The sequence below is a fragment of the Mesoplodon densirostris genome, chromosome 1, assembly GCF_025265405.1.
Source record: "Mesoplodon densirostris isolate mMesDen1 chromosome 1, mMesDen1 primary haplotype, whole genome shotgun sequence".
Taxonomy (NCBI): domain Eukaryota; kingdom Metazoa; phylum Chordata; class Mammalia; order Artiodactyla; family Ziphiidae; genus Mesoplodon; species Mesoplodon densirostris.
The window spans coordinates 75,224,153-75,236,536 of record NC_082661.1 but is presented as its reverse complement, the minus strand read 5'-3'; the positions used below and the strand labels follow the sequence as shown (position 1 = coordinate 75,236,536).

At 37.7% G+C, this 12,384-nt stretch overlaps 1 protein-coding gene across 8 annotated transcripts in view; it reads right to left on the bottom strand.

Annotated features, from left to right (window-relative positions):
• SGMS2 (sphingomyelin synthase 2) overlaps window positions 1-12,384 on the bottom strand; it is an 88,869-nt gene that overhangs the window by 22,564 nt on the left and 53,921 nt on the right. Inside the window, exon 1 of one of the 8 annotated variants that reach the window (XM_060104673.1) lies at window positions 10,054-10,119. The exons of 6 other annotated variants lie outside the window; for them this stretch is intronic. The gene's annotated coding sequence lies outside the window, so the exon portion shown is untranslated. Of the gene's footprint in view, window positions 1-476; window positions 554-10,053; window positions 10,120-12,384 lie in introns of those variants that run through there. One more of the 8 variants, XM_060104680.1, reaches the window with a different exon arrangement.

The window sequence follows — 12,384 nt, the reverse complement described above, 5'->3', positions numbered from 1 at the left end:
ACATCACTCCTTCCTAAGACTGTGTCTTTTCTATGAACCTTAAAGGATAAAAAACTGTGATGAATTGCTTACATGCATAGAATAATTGTTAGTCTCTGCATTTGTCAAAATGGTCAACTTTCTACTTTCATATTAAAAACTGGAATCTTTTTAAGTGACTCTTTTTCAGAACATATTCAAGAACTACACATTCAAGATACTTTAAATGGCACTACCTCTGTTTATCCTTTTATATACAGAGATGCACACCATACAGAAGGAAAGCTGACAGCCTTCAAAATAACACAGTGAAAAGATACACAAAGCCTTATTAGCTATGCCCATTTAGGGAGAAATTCTACTCCTTACTGGAAGGATAAAATAATTCACTACAACTAACATGTTAAATTAGTAACTGACAACATTTCGATACAGTCACCACAATTTCTACCAAACAACAGAAATGCGGACCCAGAGGACCAGCTCGGGGCACTTACCCACCACGACACCAGTGATGAAAGGTGCCCTCTGCTTAAAGCTCCACAGGCTCTAAAGAGTGAAGATTTCTCCACAACACAGAGCACCAGCACCACCTCTTTTATATGTGCCAGCAACACGGCCCCAGCTGTTGTCAATTTAGGAAAGCAGTATTTTCGGCCCGATCCAGAACCCAGCTGCCTGAAGAAGTTTTCAAAGCTTGTAATTAGTCCCCACCCAGGGTACACTGCACAACTTAAGCACAATCCTTTTCATTTTAAAGACCTCCCCTTCAGGGTAACTTCAGGGGAGAAAAATAGGGAGGAGGAAAAACTCAAAGTGGTGACAGCTAGGCCTTTGTTTAACAAAAGAAAAAGGAAAAAAAAAGTTAAAATGGCACAGTCAGTATGGACAAGCAGTATTTCTTGACAGTTGTGAATGGCAAATAGATGATCAACCACAAATGTTTATTGTGCACCTAAATGTCCCAGCACCGAGGAATATGTGGGTGCAATTAAAAGGAGTTTGAAAAAAAAAAAAGAAAAACACTGACCTGAACATTCACCCAAAGAGCTTGAAGTCTAGCTGAAGAGACGGAACTAAAATAGCAGAACTTTGGAGAAGACTAACTGGCATATTGTTAAGACGAAGAAAGCTGAGGTGGATCGCTAGATCAAAATGTAGCCTTAGCTGTATCCCTAAAGAAGTGTCCACAGAAAGCCACTGTCCATTTCCGAGGAAGTGAAAGCAAGAGGAAAGTTAGCCTGGCAGGGAAACAGAAGAGACGGAGATTGGCTAAGGGGTAGAACCAAAAATTTTGGACCTCTCACCTTTCTACTGTTCTGCCCCTGTAAAAAGCCCCCAGATACTAATGCATCAGAGCAGGGTGAGAAAGGACCAGGGCCCCTCTCTGTAAAAGAAGACTGACAGAGATTCTCTATATTGCCCTAGCTCAGTGTTGTAGGACAAGTATAATGAAGAGGTGCCTGAGTAAGGCATTTTCAAAAACAAACCTTCAACACCATGGACAATTACTTCTAACGGAGGTACCAAAGCACTAACTCAGCCACTGCCTGTCTCTCGTTACGAACTTCAGGCTACACCACTCATAGCATCTTGCCAAACTATTATCCAAATTCCGTCCAACTTTACTACTACACATCTGCTCCAAGCCTGGTGTCTACAGGGGAAAGAAGCGTGTTGATTTTGAAACCCAAGTCCACCAGCGGACATACAGATGGTCTTTGAAAAGATAGCTACCTAGTTCTAGAACACAGAATGTAGAACAGAAGAGAACAGTTACCTTTTTTTTAAAGAGGAAGCGTTCAGCCATCCACCTCCTGGGACAACTGTGAGAATGACTGAAATAATTAATCCTGAAGAGCTTTGTGCTCCTGGGAGCAATAGCACTCTGTGAGTACAAGGCCCATTTATCAATATTAGTGGCGAGATTGTTATTTTCCTTGGGGTTTCATCAAGAGGATTAAGTATACAAAGCACATTCATCATGTGTCAGCCAATCTTGAGATGCAATGTTTATCATCAAGATGATGATTACAACATACTCATTCCTATGGTGAGACTTTCCTACCAGTAAAGGATCTGGAAAGTGACAAAAGCCACAACAGTTCCTCTTGAGGAATGGCAATCCCATTAGGTCACTTGTTCAGGGTCCTCTGTCAGAGCACAAAGCAGATGAAAAGATTTCCAAGTTCTCTTACATTGCAATATACTAGAAGTTAGTCTAGATAATATTTTTAAAGTTCAAGATCTCTATAGATTAATCTTTCTTTTGCAGGCAACTGTGAAACTCTGAAACTTTTAGTACAGTGATACTGTTTTACTAGGTTTTGTTTTTGTTTTTAAGAACTAAGTATGATCTACTCCAGAAATACAAGGAAGGTTTCAAATTAGGAAATGACTAATTTGTACTTTATTAAATACAAAAAAGAAATGTAAACAGAAAAGATACGATCATCTTGAGTGAAGTTAAAAAAGGCAGTTGATAAAATTCAGTATCCACTTGATTTGGGGGAGAGAAAGTATTCAATAGTAGGAACAGAAGTATGTATATAGCTGTGCTCTTTCAATGCCAATACCACTATTTTAGCTGTGTAATATGTGTTCTAATATCTAGTGGAAAAAATCCTCCACTTTTCACCCCTAAGGGAACTTCAGGATCTTTCTGTCAAATTACAAGAAAATACATAATTTTGCTTCTATGTTTTATTTCACCTCTATTATACCATAAAGGGTTTGATCTTACCATATTATTATACAACATTAGTCATTTTCTCTTAATAATCCCAAGAGTATTTTTCCTGTAATTTGACAAAAAATAATTCTAAGGTTCATCAGGGAGTGAAAATGGGGGCGGCAGTAGAAGGTTTGTACCAGTAGACGTTAGACTACATTATACAACCAATATTGAGGTAATGGTACCCAGTTATTCTATTTTGGGAATTTATCCCAAGGAAATAAGCATGTACACAAAATGTTTCTACAAATATGCTTTCAACACAGTTATTTATAAGAGCAAATTGGAAACAGACTAATATCCAACAACAGGGGATTAAATAAATTATAGCCATGTTAATACTGTATTTTGATATAGTAACTACAAAATTGTGAGACAAGTATATTAATACTATAAGAAGGATGCAGTATCCAATTAAGTACAAACTTAGATAGGAGGTGTAGGACCTCAGTAATTCATATCAGAGGTTATGGTTTACCAAAAAAAATAGGAAAGCGGCCACGTGACAGAGGTTCAAGGCTCGAAGAAAAGGTGCAAGTGGGAGACTCATGACTCACTCCCAGTTCTGATCTGAAGCTCACGGACAGCATCCCACAGGAGAGGTTAAATGCAGACATGAGCTCCAGCTGCCAGGCTTAGAAATGTTTTGCTTGTCAAATTTGTTAAATTTGTATGTTGGCCTCCTTGTGGTTTGCAGTGGTTAAGAAGATAAGATGTATTAAACATGTAAATGTAGTTTAAAAATTAAGGAAACTTATCTAAGTTTATATGTGGGTTTCAATGTTTAAAAAGATGTAATCTGTTAAAGATAGAGTTGACCAAAGACAATGTGGTGCTAACATTTACAAATTGCAATTCTGAATGAAAGAGATTTAGGAGTTGTTTAAAGGCTTAAGAAAAACAAGGTCCTGAAACAGAGTTGAAGATCAATGGAAACAAAAGAGCTGATGAGTTTCTTAACAGACATTAAGCTTTCTCAGCCCTTAAAACAGAAAACCCAGTGGTCACCGTGTAAAGCCATTAAAAAGTCAAGTTGTAGAATAAAATGGCCACAATATAATAGTCCTCAGCAAATGTTACTATGTGCCAGGTACTGTGCTTTGTGTAATATCTAATTATTCCTCATAACATTGCTAGGAAATATATTAAAGAAAAGAAATTGACATAAGTGAGATGCTCAAGGTCAGACAGGTAGGAAGTGGCAGAGCTCAAATTTGAATCAGGAATCCAATCTCAGGAGTCCCTGTTCTTAATACCACATCACTACCTCTAGTGCATTACATATTATAGGTCAACAATCAACAATATAGTCAGTGAAAAAGATTAGGACTTCCCTGGTGGCACAGTGGTTAAGAATCCACCTGCCAACGCAGGGGACACGGGTTCGAGCCCTGGTCTGGAAAGATCCCACATGCTGCGGAAACAACTAAACCCATGTGCCACAACTACTGAGCCTGTGCTCTAGAGCCCGTGAGCCACAACTACTGAGCCCGCATGCCACAACTACTGAAGCCTGCGCGCCTAGAGCCCGTGCTCTGCAACAAGAGAAGCCACCGCAATAAGAAGCCCGTGCACCGCAATGAAGAGTAGCCCCCGCTCGCTGCAACTAGAGAAAGCCTGCACGGAACATCAAAGACCCTACACAGCCATAAATAAATAAATTAATTAATTAAAAAAAAAGATTGAGACAATCAATGACAATCAATGACAAGCTTTTTTAAAACAGAGAGATACATAAAATACATAGGAAAGTCTCCAGATAACATTACAGGCATTTTTAAATCTTCATAATTTTGCAAAAATTAATATAAACTTAGAAAAAATATATATAATATAAATAAATATATAAATCACCTCTCTTGGCAGGGAGAGGGAAGGAGCCTGTTAAGTATTTCCCTGTTACCCATACTTGCCATTTAATTATAACTACTGTAACTAACAAACCACTATATTACATTTATAATATAGGTATATTGCTATGTTAACAGCATTCACTTTAGCTAAGAAGTTTTATGCTTATAAAAGTTTTTGCAGAGACCAAGACATCTTAGCTTCTCCTTATTTACATTCTTAGAGCTAAATTTACCTGTAAAAATCCTCCTGCCTAAAATGGATAGGCATTAATATGCTTACAGAAACAAGGGTGCCTTGTGAGTCATGGCATTCTAATTTCAGAAACACCCATAAAATTTGTTAAATATTTTTACTAACAAGTTCTTGAAAACTGAAAAGAAGATCCACTGTTTATTCAAAAATTATTGCGTATATTTGTGAAATACTTTCCCAACAAAAAGGGAACATGGAAAAGAGTCCTTGTCATACCATTACAGGTCCCACATCTGTACAAGTATGATAGATTTAAATTAGGGAAACGGACAGGTGGGTAAGGTGGCTTGTGACACTATTCTGAGAATGGACTGGGGGAAAGAAAACTTTTTTTTTTTTAAATTTAAAAGATAGAATTGAAAAAACAGCTACCCATGACTGTAATTCTGAACTCTGGAAGAGATATGCTCGGGTAGAGAATAGACGTTTTGATTTTTGGTACTAATTTACTATCTCACGCTAAGGTAGACTGGACAACTATAGTTCTGTATCCAGTTGTTATAAAAGAAAGACTCAGCCTATCAATAGTGGTTGCTGGTGGGAATGGAGAGTGACGGCAAACAGGCTGGAAGTTTCTTTGGGGGAATGATGGAAATGGTCTAAAATTAGATCGTGACGATGGTTGTACAATTCTGTAAATTTAATAAAAATCATTTAATTGTATCCTTAAAACACATGAATTTTATAGGATGAAAGTTATAACTCAATTAAGTTTTTTTTAAAGCTATAGCCCAGGGCTTCCCTGGTGGTGCAGTGGTTGAGAGTCTGCCTGCTAATGCAGGGGACACGGGTTCGGGCCCTGTCTGGGAGGATCCCACATGCCTCTGAGCAACTGGGCCCGTGAGCCACAACTGCTGAGCCTGCGCGCCCCGAGCCTGTGCTCCGCAACAGGAGAGGCCATGACAGTGAGAGGCCCGCGCACCGCGATGGGGAGTGGCCCCCACTTGCCGCAATTAGAGAGGGCCCTTGCACAGAAACAAAGACCCAACACAGCCAAAAATAAATAAATAAATAAATTAATTAAAAAATAAATAAATAAAGCTATAGCCCATGGAGATATATGGTTTCTAAAGAATTAGAAACCAGGGACTAACCCATGTTCTGTTATTATATTCCAGGCTCACTTATCCCTTTAAAGTGCTGTACTTACCAGCTGAGCACTTCTTTAGCAGTGACTTGGAAATAACACACCTTTCAAAGTTTTCTACAGACAGGATCAAGAATAAGTCAATAAAATGCAAACTGTTTTACAAAATTTGTGTAAACTGCTCCAAAAATAAACTTGTAACTAAATAATATGAAGTGATAAAAAACAGAAGGATTTTCTAACAAAATTCACCAAAATTTACTAGGAGTTGGATCCCAAGGAAAAAGAGACGATCTGTTTTCTTTCTCACCAAAAAAAAAAAAAAAAAAAAAATTTGATCACTTTAACTGGCAAGGTAGACCATTTAATACTTGTTGAAATGCATACTACTTATTTACACAGAGCAAATATTAGCTGTGCAAATTTGAAAACAAATTGTGGGACTGGGAGTATTTCACAGGAAGGGATAATCTGCAGTCCACAGGGCAGACTGAGAGGGTGGTACAGCACTCAGCCTAGAGCAACTGTTTGTGACATCACCAATTCTGACAGAATAAAGTACCTTCACTAAAATCTGACATGCAAAATGTTTCATAGGATGTTTTAAATTTTGGCTTCTATTTCCTGTTTATCTTTTTATTTGTGGCTGGAGAATTCCGAAGATCAGATCTGATTCCAGGAGAGGAATCTTAAAGAGAGGTGGAGACCCAGAGAAAGACAATTTAACAATCCCTGGTATAATGTGGAACACATGGTAAGGAGAATGAACGAACAAATGAATAAATAAAGGAATGAGCAGGTAGACGAACAGATTAGATTAGATAAGTAAACACACAGACAGGACCCTGAAGAGAGAAGAGGGCTGTAAAACAAGGTGAAAGACTAGGGAATATTTAAATAATCCTTTGTATTTCTTTGGGAAATACCCTAAATCAGAGGTTTTGAGAGTTAAGGGGTAGAGTGGGGGAACATCACACATTTTCCCCAAATACTGGATTATGCTTGCCCCAAACCCCTTTCCCCACCTCGATTCCTGATACATTTAGGAGCTTAGAGAACTTCTGGAGGATGGGGGTGGATGGGCTTTCCAGATGGTTTCTTCCTCCTGTGCCTGGGTGTTTTCAGTGTTGAGAAAAAAGAACAAGGCAGGCATATTTTACTTCCCACCCCTTTATGAATTTACAGCCAGTATGATAAACCCATGACCCCGGAGAATAAGTAAGGCGGGTTGAAGGTTTGTGTTTGTGGTAAAATGCTTATAACTACTTTAGCAGGTAAGCAAAAGAAGTCCCCAATAATTTAAACAAAGACATTTGTACTTTTAACAACCTGAACTGTGATTCCGTTAATTCCTGAGCAACCCTGCCAGAGAGATGTTTGGTCAAAGAATCATTCTGTGCTAACTGGCACCACCAGCTCCATGTTTAATGGTCAAACAAAAGCTGCTGGCACTGGTTTAGTAGAAACACTCTGGGGGCTTTATCACAAAGGTTAAATCTAACAGCCTAACTGAACAACAGTGGTGATTATGTTTCTCCATTCCTAGCTTTCCTTATATACCCCAAAGGTTTATATACCTAGAAACTGATTCCCGTAGGTTTTAATACTTATTACTCTGTAATAGGAGTCTGCACAGATTACCTACTGAAGTGAGAGGTTTCTGAAAACCATTAAAAAACTACTCCATTTAATATTTTTAAATGACAGTGGAGCTTACATGTTCTCCCAACAACAGTGGCTGGTTTGAGAAAGAGAGAAATGCGGAAGCTAGGTCTAAGAGTTTAACACTATACTCCCAAACCACACAACATTTTCTAAACTATATTGGAGATCTCATGCTAAATAAATAAATAGATCACAAAGTCAACAGTATATTTCTTTGTCAACAACAACAACAAATTTTCTAGATTTGTTGGAAGCATAGTATCTTAAATATTATAGGAAAACCATGAGAAGAAAAAAAAAAGGATAGTTCCTTAAAAATAATTTCATAATTCTTTCCTCTAATAAAGCTCCTTTACTACGTGCCTTTCAGATTATTATAAAATACACCTGTTGATTTCTCCCTCTACCACATGGTGACCAAACTTTGTGTATATTTTATACAATTTCAAAAGTTTGCATAAAATAATATTAACAGGCTATTTAAATGAGTATTCAAAAAAAATGACATCTTGAAACTTCGCTTGCTGTTCACTAGTACATTAGAAGACAATATTAACACTTTGAGATTTGAGTGCAATCACCTTTAAGCAAGAATCCATAGAAAGGAGTTAAATAATCCTGCTCTAGTGTGGAGGCAAAGGTGAGACTTCAGCAGAAACATTTAACCCCGAGCCTGCGGTTAGTACACTTAGTACATTTCGTAGTTGTAAACAGAGGCAGATGCCTAAGAACAGGAAGCTTACTCAATCCCCAGTGCTGCTCAGAAACTGCACCTAGGTACACTTTAACACAATTTCCTTATAGAGGTCTAAAGTCTAGAATTAGGACAGTTCAATATGTATTTAAAATACAATGGGTTACTTGTTATTATATTTCTGCTTAGTACTCTGTACCAATGAAACAAGTGCAAAAAATCGCTTAATATAGCCTAAGACATTAAGGGGAACACTTCCTGTTAGCAAGAATTAAACGCTGAAAAATTAAGGAAAAGGAAGCTTCTAGAATCTGCACCTTCAGCAGGTTAGTCCCATCTGCTTGCTGCAATTTAGATGTGGTGTTCTACAGGCTTTGGTAGAGGGCAAAGGCAAGTGGGGAGCAGGAAGGCTAGACAACTCTTTGGGTTTTAAAGTCCTGTGCTGCAGCCCATCTGGCATCCTCAAGGCAGAGCACCGTTTCATATAAGGAAAGGACAAAGTAGGAAAAGAAAGCAAGCATGGAAGACCCAGAAAGGTCTGTATAAAGCCCTCATTTCTCATTCTCTTATGCCAACCACAAAAAGGTTTTTTTGCAATGACTGGCCGAATAAGCCATTGCTTTCAAATGGTATGAGGCTATAAAAAGCCATACCTTCTCCAAACCCATTAAGGTCACTATATTTGGCTTCCAGAACTTAAACTACTATGTTGTATTTAAATAAATTATTTCTTTCTCAAAAGCACTTATTTGACCAACGCTTCCAACCTAGGCTTTGGTTTCTGCATATAACTGCAACATAAAGAATGGCACACGTGGGGAAGAGGCAGCAAAAGAGTAACTAAAAAGATTAAAATCCTGAGTCTAACAATGCCATTTCAACAATTTTAAGGAATACAAGTGACTGTTATATTGGGACTTGAAATAGATCTATAAAATATTTATCTATCAAATTTTAACTTATCTTAATAAATTAAGGAAAAGAAGAAACTCACAAAGTGTCCCTTTCTATAATTTTCACCAGAAAGTTTGCATATTTAAAAAATTTCATTTGAAGGAAATAAATTTGGTTTATACACCATAGTATTTAAATATTGTTTTGTGAAATATTAGTGAATATCTGGATTTTCAGAATAACTGTCAACAGACATGGTCTGCTAGGGAAAATGAGGCTGTTCAGAACTAAATCTCAATGTCTTTAGCAAGAGCAAGTGATCCAGGAACCTTCAGCTGTGTCAAAATGTTTTGAGGCATTTCTCTCTCAAAGCACGGAGAACAGCTCACTCAAGAGTTTTATTTCCTTTTGTGACCAACTGCGCTGGTTCACAAAGTTGCAAAGTTTAATAAACAAATGTGTCTTTTGTTGCCGACTCTACGAAATGTCTCCTGTATGAAGCTTGAGCACTCCACCACAAAGCGTAGGCGGCTGTTGGTATAATAAAGACCATAGAGTGAGTTTTTGCACACCACTGGTTTCGTAGTGACCCTTAGCCAACTTCCTGTTTCTCTTAAGCAAAAATCTAGAACAGGATACACAGTTCTTATTTTGTATTTCTTTTAGGAATACCATAATACCATAATATGAGGAATTCCAATACACCCAAGCTGTCCCTCCAGGAGATAATTAGAAAAAGAGGGAAGAGAGTTTGGAAAGAAAAGGGATAACAGTACAAGAGTCAGAGTTTTTACAAGGAAGCCTTAAAAGAGAAAGACAATATGGAAAAGTATAGACATTAGAGATGCACTTAAATGGCTCCTAGTAAGACATGTTCCATAAAAGGGCACTTACAGCTTGGGGAGTCCAGAGGGGCACTGTAGGTGAGCATTAATCCTTGTCATCAAAACCAGGAGAGTCCAGAGGATTTGGCTAGAAAACCAAAAAACTGGTAGGGATTGGGGGCTGGCACTGTTACACAGCAACATAGTTTTGAAAGTCTGGGGACCACCTTTACTGAAACATTTCTACCCAAGCAATAGTACATGCAACCACAGTAAAATTAATTCAGCATATGAAAAAGTCAGATATTCTATTTAGCAGAAATGGTTAGGTATTATATGTAAATAAATAAATATATAATTATAACATATAGATAGGTTCTATACAAATAACATGTAAAATCCTTGAAGTATGATGATTTATTTAATCAAGGCTTTCACGTGGGCCTTGCCTCTCATCTTTATTTGCAGATTAAGTCAGCTTTTCATTCTCACAATCTTTGCAGTAAGGGCAGGTGATTTCATGAACCCAAGCCCTGAAGTCCACCCTCAAAAGCCACTGGGAGAACATGGAAAGAGACAACAGGAACAGAGAATGATTTTTGCTGGTTTATCCATGCAGTGAGTGAAGAATGGTCAGGAAAGGAAACAGAAGTAAAGGATAAAATTGCCAGAGTTCATTGCCTTACTTTCTACACCTCCTCTGACAAATCCTAAGAAAAGAATTTCTGTGACTAAATGTCTCCCAATTTCTAAAAACAAAAACTTCCTACAGAACTTCTCACTGACAGATTAAATACACAAGCTTCTACCCGATTGTAACCCATGGATGAGAATACTGGGAAGTCACCTTGAAACAAAGCCCATTAAAATGTAGTTTAAGCTGTAATCAGAAAGAAGCATACAAAATACGAGTTACTGGTAGGATCATCAATCGGTACAATTTTTTTGAAAATCTCTCTTTTTAAACACATGATGAGTTTTAAAAAATGCTTATACTTCTTGACATATTATAATAACTATTACTAAGAATTTATTTGGAACAAGTTTTAAATACAGAAAAAACATTATCCAAAAATACATTCAGTGAAACATTAAAACAGTCTAAATGTCTACAGTAGACATTTTGAAGGATCCATGAACTGCATTAAACTTACTGTTTAAAAAACAGTACTGGGCTTCCCTGGTGGCGCAGTGGTTGAGAGTCCACCTGCCGATGTAGGGGACACGGGTTCGTGCCCTGGTCTGGGAAGATCCCACATGCCACGGAGCGGCTGGGCCCGTGAGCCATGGCCACTGAGCCTGCGCGTCCGGAGCCTGTGCTCCGCAACGGGAGAGGCCACAACAGTGAGAGGCCCGCGTACCGGGGGGAAAAAAAAATGGTACCATATTCTTATTTTCTTAAAATGTAAATGTATGACATTTTAAAAAACAAGTTAATAATAAATACACCAAAATAAAGGTAAGGTGTTAATGCTGGTCGTGAGATTTACCAATTATTTTTGTTTTATTTGGTACTTTCCTATTTTCTCCAAATTTTCTATGATAAAAGTATTCACCCATATATCTAGATACAACTGTATTCTCAAATAATTTATTAAAATTATGTTTAAGATTTTAATGATGAGGATATTACAGTATGATTTCAGCAATGTACAGACGTATGTTACATATATATTTTTAAAAGTCTGAAGAAAATATACCGAATAGTAATACTGCTTGATGAATTTATGGGTGATTTTAATTTTTTTCTTTATTCTGGATTGTATTTTCTAATTTTCCACATTAATCAGTCTTATAATCAGGAAAATGCTAATGGCTATTTTAACTATAGAAATATTGACAGAGTTAATTTTGGTTCATACAATTTCAAATATGTAAAAAATGCACGTACAGAACAGTCAGTGCACAAGTACACTAAAATATTAAGAATGGTTGTCCAAGTGGCAGGAGTATGAGATTTTTTTCCTTCCTACATTTGTGTAGAGGCCACATTAAAAACATTTTCATTACCAATGTGTCATTTTATAGCTAAAAGTATTGGAAACCACATATAGTTGTTGCTGTTGTTTTCACAGAAATATGTATTTACTGAAATCTCTTTATTTCATGTCTTCACTCAGCCTCAATTAACGGCAATAAAAAGTATATGCTTAAGACTGTTGCGTTTTGGGGCTTCCCTGGTGGCACAGTGGTTAAGAATCCGCCTGCCAATGCAGGGGACATGGGTTTGAGCCCTGGTCTGGGCTGGGAAGATCCCACATGTCACGGAGCAACTAGCTCTGTGAGCCACAACTACTGAGCCTGCGCTCTACAGCCCGCGAGCCACAACTACGGAGCCCATGTGCCACAACTACTGAAGCCGGAGCACCTAGAGCCTGTACTCCACAACAAAAGAAGCCAC